Raw genomic sequence first — 16,091 nt, forward strand, 5'->3', positions numbered from 1 at the left:
AGATAATTATCAAACACGCTATTCTTGCAACTTAAATATGAATGGGTGATTTCATTGTTATTGATAAGATTTCAGAAAAATATTTTCTTCTTTTTAGTGTCTAAATCTGTTCTAGATGGGTGTTTCTTAAAGAGTGGACCACAAACCAACACAACAGGGAGAAAAGACAATATATGGAAGAGGTTATGTTGAGGAAAGAAAAGGTAACAGAGGAGGAAGATGAGGATAGCCTCAGTGTAAACCAATAAATAGTTACCGCATGTCCCAGGTTCCATGCTAAGATTGGCAACATAAGTTGCCAGGTTTCTGCTGCAAATTTACCAACCAATGCTTGGTAGCTCCTCAGGGTTACTGAGCCAGATATGGCCTGAATAAGAGCACACTTACCACCATTTACACAAAGATGAAGCACAGGAAGAAGGGAACACAGTTTCTTACACATCTGCACCTGGACTCTGTGAGCCCTCCCTCTGTATTCTCTACCTTACCAAGGCTGCTCCAGCCTCTCAGTGCCAGAGTTAGTGGTTCTCAAAATATAGCGTGTATCAGAATAACTTGGGGAGATGGTTTACAATGTGCAATTATTGGCCTCACTCCAAGGATTGATCCATTAGTTCAAGATAGAATGCCCATTGTTAATGAGCCTCAAGGTCTACTCACCCACACTGAAGTTTAAGAACCTCTGCCCTAAGGAGAGAGCTTCACGCCTATGAGGGAATCACGTATTCTCTGACTTTTTTAAAAGGCAAGTCATGGTCATAGTCATTGAGGAGGTTTCAGTATATATTAAGATACATTTTAAATAAAAATTGTAGGATTAGAGATTAAACAGTAGTAGTAATAAGAAATGGGACCTATGTGAATTTAAAGACTTTTAAAAACTATTCTAAAATTGTTTCTGCTTTACATGATGAAGAGATTATTTTTGACATTAAAAAGTAGAACGTCTATGACTAAATCTGGTAGATATAGCAGAAGGCCTAACCAGAAATATCAAACTCGCCGTGGTTAACAACAGGGAATCAGAATCACATGCTGATCTTTATAAACTTATAGATGCTACAGTCCCACTCCACACCTATTGAATCAAAATATCGGGGGATAAAGCCTAGCCAAGAAAAACTTTGATAGCTGGCAGGGCTGAGATGGTCTGCTTTCAACCAGGACAAAGACATTACTGCCACCTGATGGAAATGTACCTGAATTGTAAGGACAGCTTTTGGAATGGCAGTTTCCTTTGCAAGCTGGATCTAAGCTAAATTGTCGAACTGGCAATCACAATTATAACCATAAAGAATGTAAATATACAGAAAAATGCAAAAATTTCTAACTGCACATTTGTTAATTTTTATTGAAAATATTACTGCTGAGCGCGGTGGCTCACGCCTGTAATCCCAGCACTCTGGGAGGCCGAGGCGGGCGGATCACGAGGTCAGGAGATCGAGACCATCTGGCTAACATGGTGAAACCCCGTCTCTACTAAAAATACAAAAAAGTAGCCGGGCGTGGTGGCGGGCGCCTGTAGTCCCAGCTACTCGGTAGGCTGAGACAGGAGAATGGCGTGAACCCGGGAGGCGGAGCTTGCAGTGAGCCGAGATGGCGCCACTGCGCTCCAGCCTGGGTGACAGAGCAAGACTCCGTTTCAAAAAAAAAAAAAAAGAAAAAAGAAAATATTTTGGGCTGGGTGCAGTGGCTTATGCCTAGGCAGAAGAATGGCTTGAGCCGGGAGTTTGAGACCAGCCTGGGCAATATAGCGAGTCCCCATCTCGATAAAAAATTAAAAAATTAGCCAGGCATATGCGTGCGGATCTGTAGTCCTACTTACTCAGGAGGCTGTGGTGGAGCACTTGAGCCCAGGAGTTCGAGGTTACGGTGAGCTATGATTATGCCACTGCACTCTAGCCTGGATGAGAGCAAGACCCTGTCTTTAAAATAAATTTAAAAATATAAATAAAATATTTGAAGCCTAAAATAGAGTGTGTTAGGTTTATATGGAGTTTTGTCATGTATAAAGTATATTCACATGCATTAATTAGATTAATTCTTAATTACACATTAGGAGGGGAGTTATTAGCAACATTTTATATATGAAAAAAACTGGCTTAGCGAGGGTAAATGATTATCCCAGCTGTTCCCAAACTTGTCTGCATGTTGGAACCACCTGGAGAGCTTCAAAAAGTACTCATGCCTGTGTGGCAGCCCTAAAGATTGAGATTTAGTTGGTCTGGGTGTGGCCTAAGTTTTGGAATTTTTAAAAGATACTCTTTGATTCTAATGTGCAGAGTTGGGGAAAAACCAGACCAGCCCCCAATCACCTAGATGGTAGTGAATGAAACTGGAGTTCAGGTGATTTGACATCAAATTAATACTCATAGAATTATATTTGACATAAAGCTCAAATATGATAATTATCCTCAACTAATACCCATTGAATTTTACGATAGAGAAGGGTTTTCAGATTCTTCTGGCCATAAGAATCAGCTGAGTTAGTTGTTAAAAAATGTAGAATCTCAGGTCCCTCCACAAAAGTTTTCTATTTGGAATTACATGTTCCCAGTCATAAATGGGTGCTAAAATTATGTACACATAGACATAGTGGAATGATAGGCAATGAATACTGGGAAGGGTGAGAGGGTGGAAAGGATGCAGATGATGAGAAATTAATTAATGGGTACGTTACTCACGTGATGGATACCCTAAGAACCCTGACTTGACTACTACACAATCCATGAATGTAACAAAGTGGCACATTTTCCCCATAAATTGTACCAAAAAAAAATCTGATTTTGAAGGAGCCTGGTGAGTGTACATATTTCATAAGTGTTTACCTGATTTAGGGGATAAAATAAATTTGGAAAATCTATAATAGAGAATATCAGACCATGTAGTATTATAAAACAGTAGTATTGAGTATCAAAGGTTGGTTTGAAAAATGGCTAAGAATTAATGGAGAGACTTTATCAAAACACAGCCAAGAAAATTAACACCCCACCCTCAGAGGGTCTAGTTGTATATGAACTATTCACTCGTCCATTAATTCAACACGCTTAGATTAAACACCTAACATTGTACGTTCAAGGCACTATGGTGGATGTGTAAGAGAACACACAAGCTGGGCAGAGTCTTTGCCTTCAAAGACCTAATTGCCTAAGTATATCTCTTGTGGGAAAATGCATAATGTTTGAGCTGGGTCTGGGTTGTACGTCCAATAGCTCTTGTTTTTCTAACTGAGAAAGATTTCATTTAAACTTGCTTCAGCAAGCATTTATTCAGACCTCTAATAACTGTTTGGGACATACAGATAAAGTTGTAGTAGTAATGGTGGTAGTGGAAAAGGGAGGGCCAGGAGTTTCTGGGGGACTCCAACCTGGAGTTTAAGGACACACTAAAAGTTTGGCATTGGCAATTGGAGACAGTGATTGTTCTTGGTAAATATGTCCAGGAAAAGGAGGAGGCTGAATGTGGGGAATGGTGACCAGGAGAGGACATGCAGAAATCAGTATTACAAGGTGAGAGGTGAGTAAAGAAAATTAGGACTGATAAAGGCTTTGAATGTTTAGATTAGGTATGGATTTTGATGTAACCTGTGGAAAATTTCATAGATGGGACTGAAGCCAATCAAAATATTATGTAATTAGCTTCATACTTAAAGAGTAACTCAAAGACCTGAGCTGTCTTCTATTACTTGACATATCATCTCCCATCCTACCACAACCCACACACACATTCGATTCTTAGCATAAAATTGTTACAAAGAGTATGTAAATTACTTATTTTGTGATTACCTAAGCTGATTTCGTACTGGTTAAAATACACAATTGTAGGTGGAAGCTGTTTTTAAATTCCAGGTAAGAAGCAGGGTTAGAAAGGCAATGGAAATAAGAACGAGAAAAATGGACACGATAGCTGAGAGACACTATAAAGGAAACTGCAATTTCCTGTAGTGAATCATAAACTTATAATGAACCAGAATTTGGCAACCAATTGAGCATATAAGGTAAACTACTAGGAAGGAATTCAAAATAACACTGCAGTTTTTAAGCTTGCCAAGATAAGGAGAAAGAGCTCTGAGAGAAAAAATACTTTTCGGTCACATCAAGTTTGAGATAATAAATGCTTATTGAATGAATGATAAGCCATCCTACTACTCTGGGAATAAAATAGAAAACACTATATATATATAAATTCATGCTCCTCCCTTGCTGCAGGTCTCCTCTATCAGCTCAAGGATGTCACCAAGGAATAAAGTCACTTGAAATATGAGAAAAATAAGAATAAGCCAGTGTAAGCATCTCTCCATCAGAGAGTGTCCAAGATTTACCTAAGCAAGTCACATTTGTCATGGCAGCGGCATCAAGAGGGGAGGAAGTCATGGACTTTCAGCACTAGAAGACTTTTAGCACTAATTTTAAAGGTTGGTCCCGTCATTAGAACTGAATATTACACAGTAAGGAATTTCAGACATCATCTAAACTAGTATTTCCCAACAATTTCAAACGTGAGTATCTCTTTTATTTTGTTCTGGTGTCAAAATTTAAATCTTTATTTTTGTCAATTATAAAATACAATTATAAAATATTTTGTCAATTATAAAATACAATTATAAAATATGCGCACTTCAAAAATTCAAACACTACCGAAGAGTATAAGTGAAAATACAACTTTCCCCCACCTCCAATGTCAGCCAAAAGAAGATCACTGAAGCAGAGATAGCTTCAGTTAACATTTTAGTGAATATCATTACAAGATTTTAATGTTACATAGAAAATACTTACATAAACAAAATCGTATTTCACACTGTGTTATATAAGCTGCTATTTTCACTTGAAAAAAAAAAAATCTTGACCTCATCCTTTTGAACAGCTGTCAATGTTCCAACATGTAAATGTACCATAATTTTGTTAACTAATCCTTCCTTCAGATGGATGATTTTTTTTTTTTTTCTGAGACGGAGTTTCCCTCGTTTCCCAGGCTGGAGTGCAATGGTGCAATCTCGGCTCACTGCAACTTCCACCCTACAGGTTCAAGCGATTCTCCTGCCTCAGCCTCCCAAGTAGCTAGGATTACAGGCACCTGCCACCATACCTGGCTAATTTTTTGTTTTTTTTTTTTTTTTTAGTAGAGATGGGGTTTCACCCCTGTTGACAAGGCTGATCTTGAACTCCTGACCTCAGGTGATAACGCCCGCCTCAGCTTCCCAAAGTGCTGGCCAAGATGGACAAATTTTTTAATGGTATAAACAGTGTTGTTGTGATTGTCATATTCACACATTCACTACTATAAACTTCCATATTATTTTGGCAAGAAAAAATTCTAAGTGGACCTACTGGGTCAAAAAATATGTACCACTAATATTTTGTAATATTGCCAAGTTGCCTTCCATAAAGGGTGTAAAATTGTTTCTTTCCTCAGTTTATGAGAGTATGACAATGCTCATCTCCCATATTCTCATCAACCCTGAGCATTACATTTTTCATATTTGCCAATAAGATAGGTGAAACTGGTTTTGTTTAAACATTTTTTAGTTTAAAAATGTGGGTTTAAAAAATGTTTGTCATTGGAATTTCTCCTTGAATTGTCTGTTCCCGGCTTTTACTCACTCTTCAGCTGAAGTATTCTTGAGGATATTTTTTCTTTCTTTTTGAGGCAAGGTCTTGCTCTGTCACTCAGGCTAGAGTGCAGTGGCACAATTATAGCTCACTGCAATCTTGAATTCTTGGGCTCAAGCGAGCTTCCTGCATCAGCCTCCTAAGCAGCTAGGACTACAGGCATGTACCACCACATCTGGTTTTTTAAAAAAATTATCTTTAGTAGAGATGAGGTCTCACCATATTGCCCAAACTGGCCTTGAACTCCTGGCCTCAAGTGATCCTCCCAACTCGGCCTCCCAAAGTGCTAGGATTATAGGCATGAACCACTGCACCCAGTCTGAGGACCGTTTTTAATATCAGAGAATTCTTAGACCCTCCTCAAAAAAAATAGATCTAGAAGATATAAATTATATCAAATGTGTATAAATATGTATCGATGCATATAATATAGATCAAGAAATACATAATGCAATTTCATTAATGGAGGAACTTTGACTTCTGATCAAAATGGAATAACAGTGACTAGATTTATGTTCCCTGTTTTGAAATAGCCAAAACAGAACAAATGCTACTCAAAATATTGGATATTAGGCAAAGAAGAATGGTCATCCCTTGGAGACAAATGAGGTGAACTCTATGCTTTCCCTAACTTAACACCTGGAAAAAGTTTCCAGGCCATGCTGGAAAAAGAGGGAACCCAGGAAGAGCTTGGCAGTCTCCGTGAGTTAAGAGATGGAGCTCAGAATATAGCCAAGATGGACTGGGTTTGCAAGGCAAGATACCAGAAAAGAGAGAGTTGTACAGAGAGAAAATTCCAGAGATCTACAGTTTTCCCCTCCAGTATTCAGTTGAGTATTTATCAGCCCACGCACATGAGGAAAGTCCTGGAGACCAGGGAAAGAACCATCAGAAAGGATGATAAAGAACAGTGCCCCCAAGTCTCACACAAATTTGAGAGCAGTGCCTGTTTTCAACAGCCAGGGGGGAATTCCTCATATATCAGGGGGCATCAGTCTGTTAGAACATAAAGAATGGTATTGCCTCAGTAGTAGAGAAATATAACCTCTGACTAAACACAGCTCTGGTCCACCTAAAAAAGCTTGAAAGCAAAACCAAAAAGGTTCAATCTGTTTTCAAGTAACCTAACCACATGCAGAACAAAGCTCAAAAATATTTTAGAAATACAAAAGTACGTACTATGTAATGACATAAAATTTACTGTGTCTGGGATCCCATCAAAAATTATAGGAAATGGAAAGAAGCAGAAAGATAACAAACATAATGAGAGTAAAATCAATCAATTGAAACTGGCTCATAAATGATGAATTATAAAATAAGAAGATTTTAAAAGTTATTATGATTGCATTCATATGTTCAAGAAACTAGAGGAAAGACTGAACACAGTAAGTAAAGACATGGAAAATACTTAAAAGACCCAAATTGAACACCTACAGATAAAAACTACAATTGATGAGATAAAAAAATTCACCGGATAAAATTAACAGCAGAATGGACTTTGCTAGAGAAAGGGTCAGTAATACTGAAGACATAGCAATAAAAACTATGAAAAATAAAAAAGACCAAAAAAACCCAGAACATCAGTGAATTATAGGACAACTTCAAGCAGTTAAATATATGTGTAGCTGGTCTCCAAAGGAGAGGAGAGAAAAAGAGGAGCCAAAAACATTTTCGGAAGGAGGAGTCAAAAAAATTTTTGAAGACAAAAAAACTGAAGAATTTTTAGGTAATAAAGTCTTTTTAGAACAGTTTTAGTTTTACAGACAAATTAAGCAAAAAATACAGAGAATTCCCAAACATCCTTAAACACACACTCATATATTTGGCAATTATAAATAAAACTGCTACAAACATTCCTGTACAGGTTTTTGTGTGGACATGTTTTCAACTCATTTGAGTATATACCAAAGAGTGCAATTGCTAGCTCATATGGCAAGAGCATGTTTAATTTTATAAGAAACCATAAGACCGTTTTCCAAAGTGGCTATACCCCTTTGCATTCCCACCAACAATGGAGAGTTCCTTCATTAGCATTTGGTATTGTCGGTGTTTTGGATGTGGGCCATTTTAATAGGTGTGTAGTGGTATTTCATTTTCTTAATTTGCAATTCCCTAGCTATATATGATGCTGTGCATTTTATGTATGTGCCATCTGTATATCATCTTTGGTGAGGCATCTGTTCAGATCTGTTGTCATTTATTTTTGAGAAAGGATCTCACTCTGTTGTCCAGGCTTGAGTGCAGTGGCGTAATCCCAGCTCACTATAGCCTTGACTTCTCCAGGCCCAATAGATCTCCCACCTCAGCCTCCCAAGTAGCTGGGACTACAGGCATGCCACCACCATGTGTGGCGTTTTTTTTTTTTTTTTTTTTTTTTTTTTTAGAGACAGCGTTTAGCCATGTTGCCTATGCTAGTGTGGAACGCTGGAGCTCCAGGGATCCGCCCTCCTCAGCCTCCCAAATTGCTGGGATTACAACAAGCATGAGCCACCGTGCCCAGCCCTTTTGTCCATTTTTTAAATTGGATTATGAATTTTCTAATTGTTGATTTTAAGAGTTCTTTGTCTGTTTTGAATAATAGTCCTTTATCAGATATATTTTTGAAAATACTATCTCCTAGTATGTTGCCTTTTCGTTCTCTTGATGGTGCCTTTTGCAGAAGTTGTTAATTTTAATAAAGTCCAATTTATCCATTTTGTGTGTGTGTGTGAATCGTGCCTCTGTTATTGTACCTAAGAAGTTATCACCAGACCCATGGTCATCTAGATTTTCCTCTATATTTATCTTCTAGGGGGTTTTATACTTTTGTGGTTTATACTTAGATCTATGATTTATTTTGAGTTAATTTTTCCGCAAAGTGTAAGAGATGTGTCTAGATTCATGTTTTTGCGTGTGGATGCCATTTGTTGAAAAGACTTACTTTTTTTCCATTGACTTGCCTTTGTTCCTTTGTCCACTATCAGGTGACTATATTTATATCTATTTTTGAACTCTCTATTCTGTTACGTTGGTCTATTTGTCTCTTCTTATGCCAGTACCATATACTCTTGATTACTGCATCTTTATAGTAAGTCTTGAAGTCAGGTAGTGTCAGTCCCTCATCTTTGTTTTTCTCCTTTGATATTGTGTTGACTATTCTGGGTATGGACAGAGTTTTTCAAAGTTTAGTTTTAACTATAAACCCACAGCTCCAAGAAGCTCAACAAAGCCAAAAATGTAAGAATAAACAACACTAAGGACATCATAATCAAACTGCTTAAAACAAATGATAGGGAAAAAAATTCTTTAAAGCAACCATTGAAAAAAAAAACAGAGGGCCAAAAATAAGAATAATAGAAGATTTCTCATTGAAAACAATGCAAGCCAGGAAACAATGAAGCAGAATCTTTAAAAGTACTGAAAGAAAAAAGTCAATGTAGATTTCCTTACCAGTGAAAAAACGTTTCAAAAACAAAAGCGAAATAGAATTTTTCAGATATACAAAGCTAAGAGACTCATCAGTAACATACCTTCATTTCAAGAAATACATTAATGGTTTTAAGTAAATTTTATTTTGTAATCACATCATATACATTCCAAAAAGTGCTGTTTCTGTTTGTCAAGCAAGTTGTTCTGTTTGCGGGCATTACTTGTTAGGGATTTGAATCCCAGGATCCTTTGTGTCACCACTACAAAACCTCATGGTCCTGGGACCCGCAGATGGAGAATCTTTATTTCAGAATACAAACTTCATAAGAAATGAATATCCAATCCAATGTCATGGGGCAGACAAATGGATTAATGAGGATAAAGGCTGAGCTGCAATGATAATATTAAAATATAGTGACTTAAAAATATTGAATTTTATTTCCTTCTTATAAAACAATCCAGGCAGAAAGGCCAAGGCAATACAGCAGCTCAGGGGGTCAGAGGCCCAGGTTCCTTGCCATTCCCAAGGTGTTGCCCTCACCTGCATGGCCAAAGGTGATCTAACCAGTGGGAGAGGGAGAAAGGAAAGATTAGGATGTGTTTCTTTCAAGGGTAGGACACAAAAGTTATATGCATCTCTTTCTGTCATATCCTATTCGCTACAATCTAGTCATATGACCACACCTTGCAACAAGGGAAGCTAAAACCAACGTAACTTAGCAATAATGTGCTCACCTGAAACTTATATTGTAGTTTCTGTAGAAAAGGGGAAGAATAAATGTTGGGGAAATGATTAACAGTATCTGCCAAACCAAGTTAGTGACTGAGTTAAAACTAGAAGGGAAAAGCTCATCAGATTGACAATTAAGAAACAGGGGTTGCAGTTGTAATGCAGCCTCTTATCCCATGATTAAACCAAATATTTGTCCATGTTTCACCTGAACTACCTTAATTATCTGCACCTGAATTTGAGTGAGTCTTCTCAACTGTCCCTGTGTAGGGGGAGCAAGCTATACCAAGAACTAAGAGAGTTTCGTCCTAATTTTTAAGTTAAATCCTGTTCTTTATTGGACAGTGTGACCCTCTGAGGAGTCATTAGCTCTACATCTATGAAGACCAGGGCACAGCTGTGAACTCCAGGCTGATGCTAGCCCAAACTCCAGCACAGTTCCTAGTCAGAAACAGGGTTCTACTCTACGGCACATGACAAAATTCTCCACCTGCAGTGAATTAAAAAAAAAAAAAATACCATTTTGATGCCATCACCAGCATTTTCTTGCAGAAGTTCCAATGGATAATACTAGGGGTGGTGAGATGGAGAGGAGCATTATTTATGAAGAAATCTAAGCTGGTGTGGTAATGAAAATAATTACCTTTCTTTTAGTGTAAAACAAGGCTCCTCTCTTCATTGTAGCCTTAATTTTGAAAGGAAAGGAAGTTAATTTTAATTAATAAAAGTTAATGCTACTAATTAAACATTTGTTCCATTTTCACATGCACACACAAATCTGCCTAAAGATATAACTAGCTCTGCTGAGGGTATAACAAAAGCTTTGATTTGCTATATAGAGAGTACAAATGATCACAGGAATTAAACTCAAATTGGCCAAGATACTTAGTCCATATTCTTGAGTAAATCCAATTTGTTTTTAAGGATTACACAATCCAGGAATAAATGACTTTATTTTTATTAATAAAATTTCATGTAATCTTTCTTTAAATTTATAACATCCTTTAAATTTATAACACCTATAGAAATTAGACAATGATTTTAATAATTTTTGAACATCATTTTTTCTAAGTTTATTCTTCTAGATTATCTAATTTGAATCTCCCAGCAACTCTAAAGAGAAAGAGATTTTTTTCTTATTAATGAGCTGAGCTCTGGAGAGATTTATATGTATGGCTCTTATTAAACACATTGATAAGGATAATAGCTTAAGCTCTGTCTCAACATCCCCTACTATAGCACAGGTACAATGAGTACTTATGATGCTGCCAGACATGAGTCAGGAAATAAAAAGATTGCAGAGCTGTAGGGGCTTATAAATATCTGTCTAGAAGGAATGGTAGAGCGTTCATTTGCTTTATAGTACCCACACACCAAGAGAAAGTGGGGCATTCTGCCTCACTTGCTCACGTTGGCTGAGATCTGAGATCATAAGGAACATTTAGAACATCAAAAATATGTATCAACAATCCAATAAAATAGACCAGATCATATGTAAGTGAGTAGTTTGTATTTGTATGTCCATATATAATTTATATAAATACACACACATGCAAAAGAGAGATTATTGAATTCAGTCTACATGATAATCAATGTCAAATCAGAGAGGCCTATGGATTAAGTTCCACTTGAAACAAATAAATATACATTCCTATGTATTAGGAATATGACACAGTTTCAGTCACATGAGATGAAATACATTGCTAATTTAATTCATTTTATATTACCTGCGAGGGAGAAGAGGGAAAGTAACTTGGCACACACTAAGGAGCCTTGGGAAGTATTCAGCTAAAAGGATCCCTTAAGACATAAGACCATTAAATAGCTCCTGAAAAACTTATTTCCTATATGAATATTCCTATAATTTGCTCATTCAAAATAACTGGCATTAATTTGAAAATATCTCTGAAGTGAGTATTCTTTTTTAAGAATTAAAATAGAAGTTTGGGGCTTTAGTGTCATAATTCTTATTTTGCTTTGTTTTGGGGGTTTTTACTGCAAGTGCAGATTTGGGGCGGGTAGAGTGGAAAGCTGGTTTTGTTTTACCTTCAATGGTATCCTCCATTAATATTAATTTTTCAGGACACAGTATCACTTTACCTCCTTGTTAAGTTCAACTCCATAAAATTCACTATTATCTGTGTTTGTGCTTATCCAAAAGGATTGTTTTGGCAGGTAGTCTGCTTCTTCCTGCATTTAAACAGAGATAGCTAAGAAGGCTGAGATGCTATAAGACTAGAGCACACTTGCAAATTATTTGTGCAGCAGGAACTTTCCTTTATATTATCATGAGGTATCCAGTAGATGGATCTCAACTATTTCTCTTTCATTAACAGATTTTTCTGTCCTGTTTCCTCATATTTAGCTTCTTAGTGCCAGTAGAATTTGAATAGTATCCAGAAATCTGAAAATAAGCCACATATTTGGGGGTTTGTTGTATGGTTCTTACCCTGTAACTATTCCTGGGGAAGACACTGGATTTACTGTGTACATGTGTGCACACGTGTGTGTGTACGTGCCAATAAAACTATGAACACCTTTTTTTTTTTACTTTTTAAACAGCTTTACCGAGGCATAATTCACATGCCACTAATTCACAATGAATTGTAAAATGCACATCTCAATGGTTTTTAGCATACTGCGGATATTGTAAACATCACCAGTCAACCAATTGTAAAACATTTTCAACACATGAAAAAGAAACTCCTAATCCTACTACTCTGGGAGGCCAAAGTGAGTGGATCACTTGAGGTCAGGAGTTCAAGACCAGCCTGGCCAACATGGCAAAGCCCTGTCTCTACTAAAAACACAAAAATTAGCTGAGCATGGTGGCACACACCTGTAGTCCCAGCTACTCAGGAGGCTGAGGTAGGAGAATCCCTTGAACCCAGGAGATGGGGTCTGCAGTGAGCTGAGATCGTGTCACTGCACTCTAGTCTATGCAACAGAGTGCGACTCCATCTCAAAAAAACAAAACAAAAAACAAAAACCAAGCAAACAAAAAATACCAAAATTAGCTTGGCATGGTGGTGCATGCCTGTAATCCCAGCTACTCAGGAGGCTGAGGCGGGAGAATCACTTGAACCTGGGAGGTGAAGGTTGCAGTGAGCCAAGATTGTGCCACTGCACTCCACACTGCAGGACACAGCAAGACTGTCTCAAAAAAAAGAAAAGAAAAGAAAAAAACAAAAAGAAACTCTGTACTCTTTAGATCTTACTCCCTATCCACCCATACTCTCTCCAGCCCTAAATGATCATTAATGTATTTTCTGCCTCTACAGATTTCTCTATTCTGGACTTTCATATGAATGGAATAATATATTTGTGACTGGCTTCTTTCACTCAGTATAATGTTTCAAGTTTTGTCTAAGTTTTAGCATAATGTAGTACTTCATTCCTTTACATGGCTGAATATTCCATTATGTGAATATACTACATTTTGTTTATTCATTTGTCTACAGCAGGGCAGTTAGTTTTGACCTTTTGACTATTTTGAATAATGCTGCCATAGACATTTGTGTACTGTAGACACAGGTTTTTATTTCTCTCGGATATAGACCTAGGAGTGGAATTGTTGGGTCATATGGTAGCTCTATGTTTAACCGTTTAAGGAACTTTCAGACTGTTTTCCAAAGTGGTTGCACCATTTTACATTCCCACCAGCAGTTTCCACCTCCAATTTACATCCTCGCCTGGGTTTACCTTTGGACAATATTGCTTTGCCTAGGATGGCAGAATAGAATGACAGAAGGGCAACAGCCCAGTGACACAGTGGAAATCATACCAGCCCTAGACTGCCTACCTTCCAATTTAAGTGAGAAAACAATAAACTCCTATTTCATTTAATCCACTGCTATTCCAAGTCTCTGATAGTAGCTTAACACAAGTCCAACTCTTGTGGTCCCATTAGCATACTTGAATCCAGGAAGCTCTTGAAAAAATTATTGAATTGAATAAAGATTTTTTTCATAGAAAATTTTCTTTGTCATCCTGTTGTACACTGGAAAATGCACCTTATTTCTCTCCTAATTTCTGATCCCATCATTCAACAGCCATTCTCCTTAGAAATTGTTTCGGGTTCTCACTAGCACCTCACTGGTGTTCTGCAAGATGGAAACAACAACTGATTATTCAGAAACAAATACAAGTGTTATTGATGGAGCCATGTTTTTAATGGGAAGGAAAAGCTCTCATTGTGGTGATGGAGAATGAGCAGGAGTTGTCTATTGCCTCCTTTCTCAACTATTATCCTAAGTGTTAGGACAATAATTAGAATGATGAAAAGTCATTTAAGGTTTTCTCCTAAACTTTCTGGGAGCCCAAAGAATTTCAGTGCCATGTTGACTACATAATGCTTGTATCAGGTATTTGTTCTCTTTTAGACATTGCTTTTGAAGCCACTTTTAGCCTCTGTAACAGGTTAGACTCACAGTCACAGTTTTCACCTTGGAATTCAGAAAGGGTAAAAGAAAACTGTGTAATCAGTTGCAGCTCAGCTGTCCCCGTTTTTCCCCCTCATGCTTTTGTTCCAATCATCTGCATTTTGAGGGGATACTTTGAACACACACATAACCTCCCATTCTACTGGCTGTTTTGTAACAGATGTAAATATTTGCCTCAAAGCCAGACTTTGACCAATGAGGCTTCTGATTAAGTTTTAATATAACTAGTAAATCACTACTGGTAGAAAGGAGAACATTATAGAGTCAGGAAAATGCTTCAATTAACTGATGATATGCTCAGTCAACATTTATTGAGCACTTAATGACGTTCATTACGGCACTTCATTCTGTTAAAGAATAATAATCTCTTTATCCTTTTAACTCCTGATAATATATTTTTACACATAAATTTACAGTTCTTGGAATCAATGTATCTTAAAATATCTTAACAATCTTTCTTTTGTAAGGAAGCCTTTCTCATTTTGAAGGTTTTGGGTATTTTTCTTCTTCTTCTTACATATGGCAAAATCATTTGGCTTGTGTTGTTAACAGGTTAGTTTGAATGTTTCTTGTAAGAGCCAAATATATATAAGCAATGTTTTTCTCTCTGAAAATTTCTCCTGAATCTCAGCTTTTCAACAATTTACTATTTTGTAGACCATATTCATGATTTGTTTACTCATACACTTATTAAGGAGCTGTTTACTCAGCTCCAAAATTTGTGTTACACTAGGACAGGCTCAAATATATGACAAACAGAATCCCCAAAGAATAACTTTAAAGGTTATGTAAATTTCTGGAGCTATGCTATCTTTCTATCTTTCTATTAAAGTATCAACATCTTCTATACTTTTTCTCCATCCATTCTGACAAGACACCAAGCTATCTTCAGATTAAGCTAAGTCTCCTAGTTCAGATTCAAATCCCTGCTCAATAATCTCTTTATGGCACTCTGGGCAGTGTATTCATTTGTGAAATTGGGATAATGATTTTATCTACAGTATTGGGTTGCTGTAAGGATTAAATGTAAAGCATACAGCATGTGCCGGACATATAGCTAGCACTCCATCCATGTTAGCGCAGGATTTCAGATTTGTCTGCATCATTACTCAATAACTATCATTCGGCCCTTTCAAATTGTTTCAGCGACGACTGAATGAACTTATTTATAAATATACAACATAACCAGGGATGAAGTCATAGTACATTGAGGTTTCATTTCCACATAGATAATATTAGGAAGCAGCTACGCCAACACTTTTTCTTCCTGTGATCTGTGCACTGCAGGGTCTCTAAACAATGGTTTGCTTCTTTCCTGGTGACAAAGGATAAGAGAAGATGAAACTGCTGTAAATGGCAACAACTTAAAAATAAAAGATACAGAAATATATGGGAATGAAAAATATATAACTATACATACACAGCTGTTTTTAAAACATGGTCTTTATTCTTGAAGCTCAAACTTGATTTCCAGGTACAGCAGGCCTCTGTAACTTTTCTTGGCATTGAACTCATGAAGTCTCCCGTCCTCTAAAGCTACAGAAATTTAACCTGGAAGCAAGCAGCAGGCACTACGCACGGCACGGAGGGAACCCTGGGGTGTATGCTGTGGCTCCCACCTGTCCTCCAGGTCATTGTGACGCAAACGCTATGGCCACGTGGAACACCTGCCGGAGAGCAGGGGCGGGGTCACTCTGGGCGGTGGATCCGAGCCGGGGATACCCCAGGAGATGGGGGTCGAGGAGAGACCCCGGGGAGTAGAGAGAGAGAGACTCACTCCCCTAGTCCCCGACCCGCCCCAGGCAAGGTGAGGTCAACGCCACTCACCTCCCCCTGGTCACCCTGGGAGGGGTCGCCCCGGCCGGCGTCTGCGGGAGGGGAGAAGCGGGGAAGGGAGGCAGT

General features: G+C 37.7%; 1 protein-coding gene and 1 long non-coding RNA gene across 4 annotated transcripts in view; one reads left to right on the plus strand and one right to left on the minus strand.

The window, feature by feature from the left end:
* The window catches only part of LOC105512602, a 77,571-nt gene extending 61,481 nt beyond the window's left edge, over window positions 1-16,090 (minus strand). Inside the window, exons 1-3 of the long non-coding RNA XR_001001881.1 lie at window positions 16,017-16,090; window positions 15,610-15,856; window positions 13,761-13,850 (exon numbers count right to left, since the gene is read on the minus strand). This is a non-coding gene — a long non-coding RNA (uncharacterized LOC105512602). The remainder of the gene's footprint in view (window positions 1-13,760; window positions 13,851-15,609; window positions 15,857-16,016) is intronic.
* Window positions 15,750-16,091, plus strand: part of ICA1 (islet cell autoantigen 1, 69kDa) — a 156,837-nt gene continuing 156,495 nt past the window's right edge. For 2 of the 3 annotated variants that reach the window (XM_011943064.1, XM_011943069.1), the window contains exon 1: window positions 15,824-15,996. The gene's annotated coding sequence lies outside the window, so the exon portion shown is untranslated. Of the gene's footprint in view, window positions 15,997-16,091 lie in introns of all 3 variants that reach the window. The other variant, XM_011943075.1, reaches the window with a different exon arrangement.

This window comes from Colobus angolensis, unplaced genomic scaffold, assembly GCF_000951035.1.
Source record: "Colobus angolensis palliatus isolate OR3802 unplaced genomic scaffold, Cang.pa_1.0 Scaffold104, whole genome shotgun sequence".
Lineage (NCBI taxonomy): Eukaryota > Metazoa > Chordata > Mammalia > Primates > Cercopithecidae > Colobus > Colobus angolensis.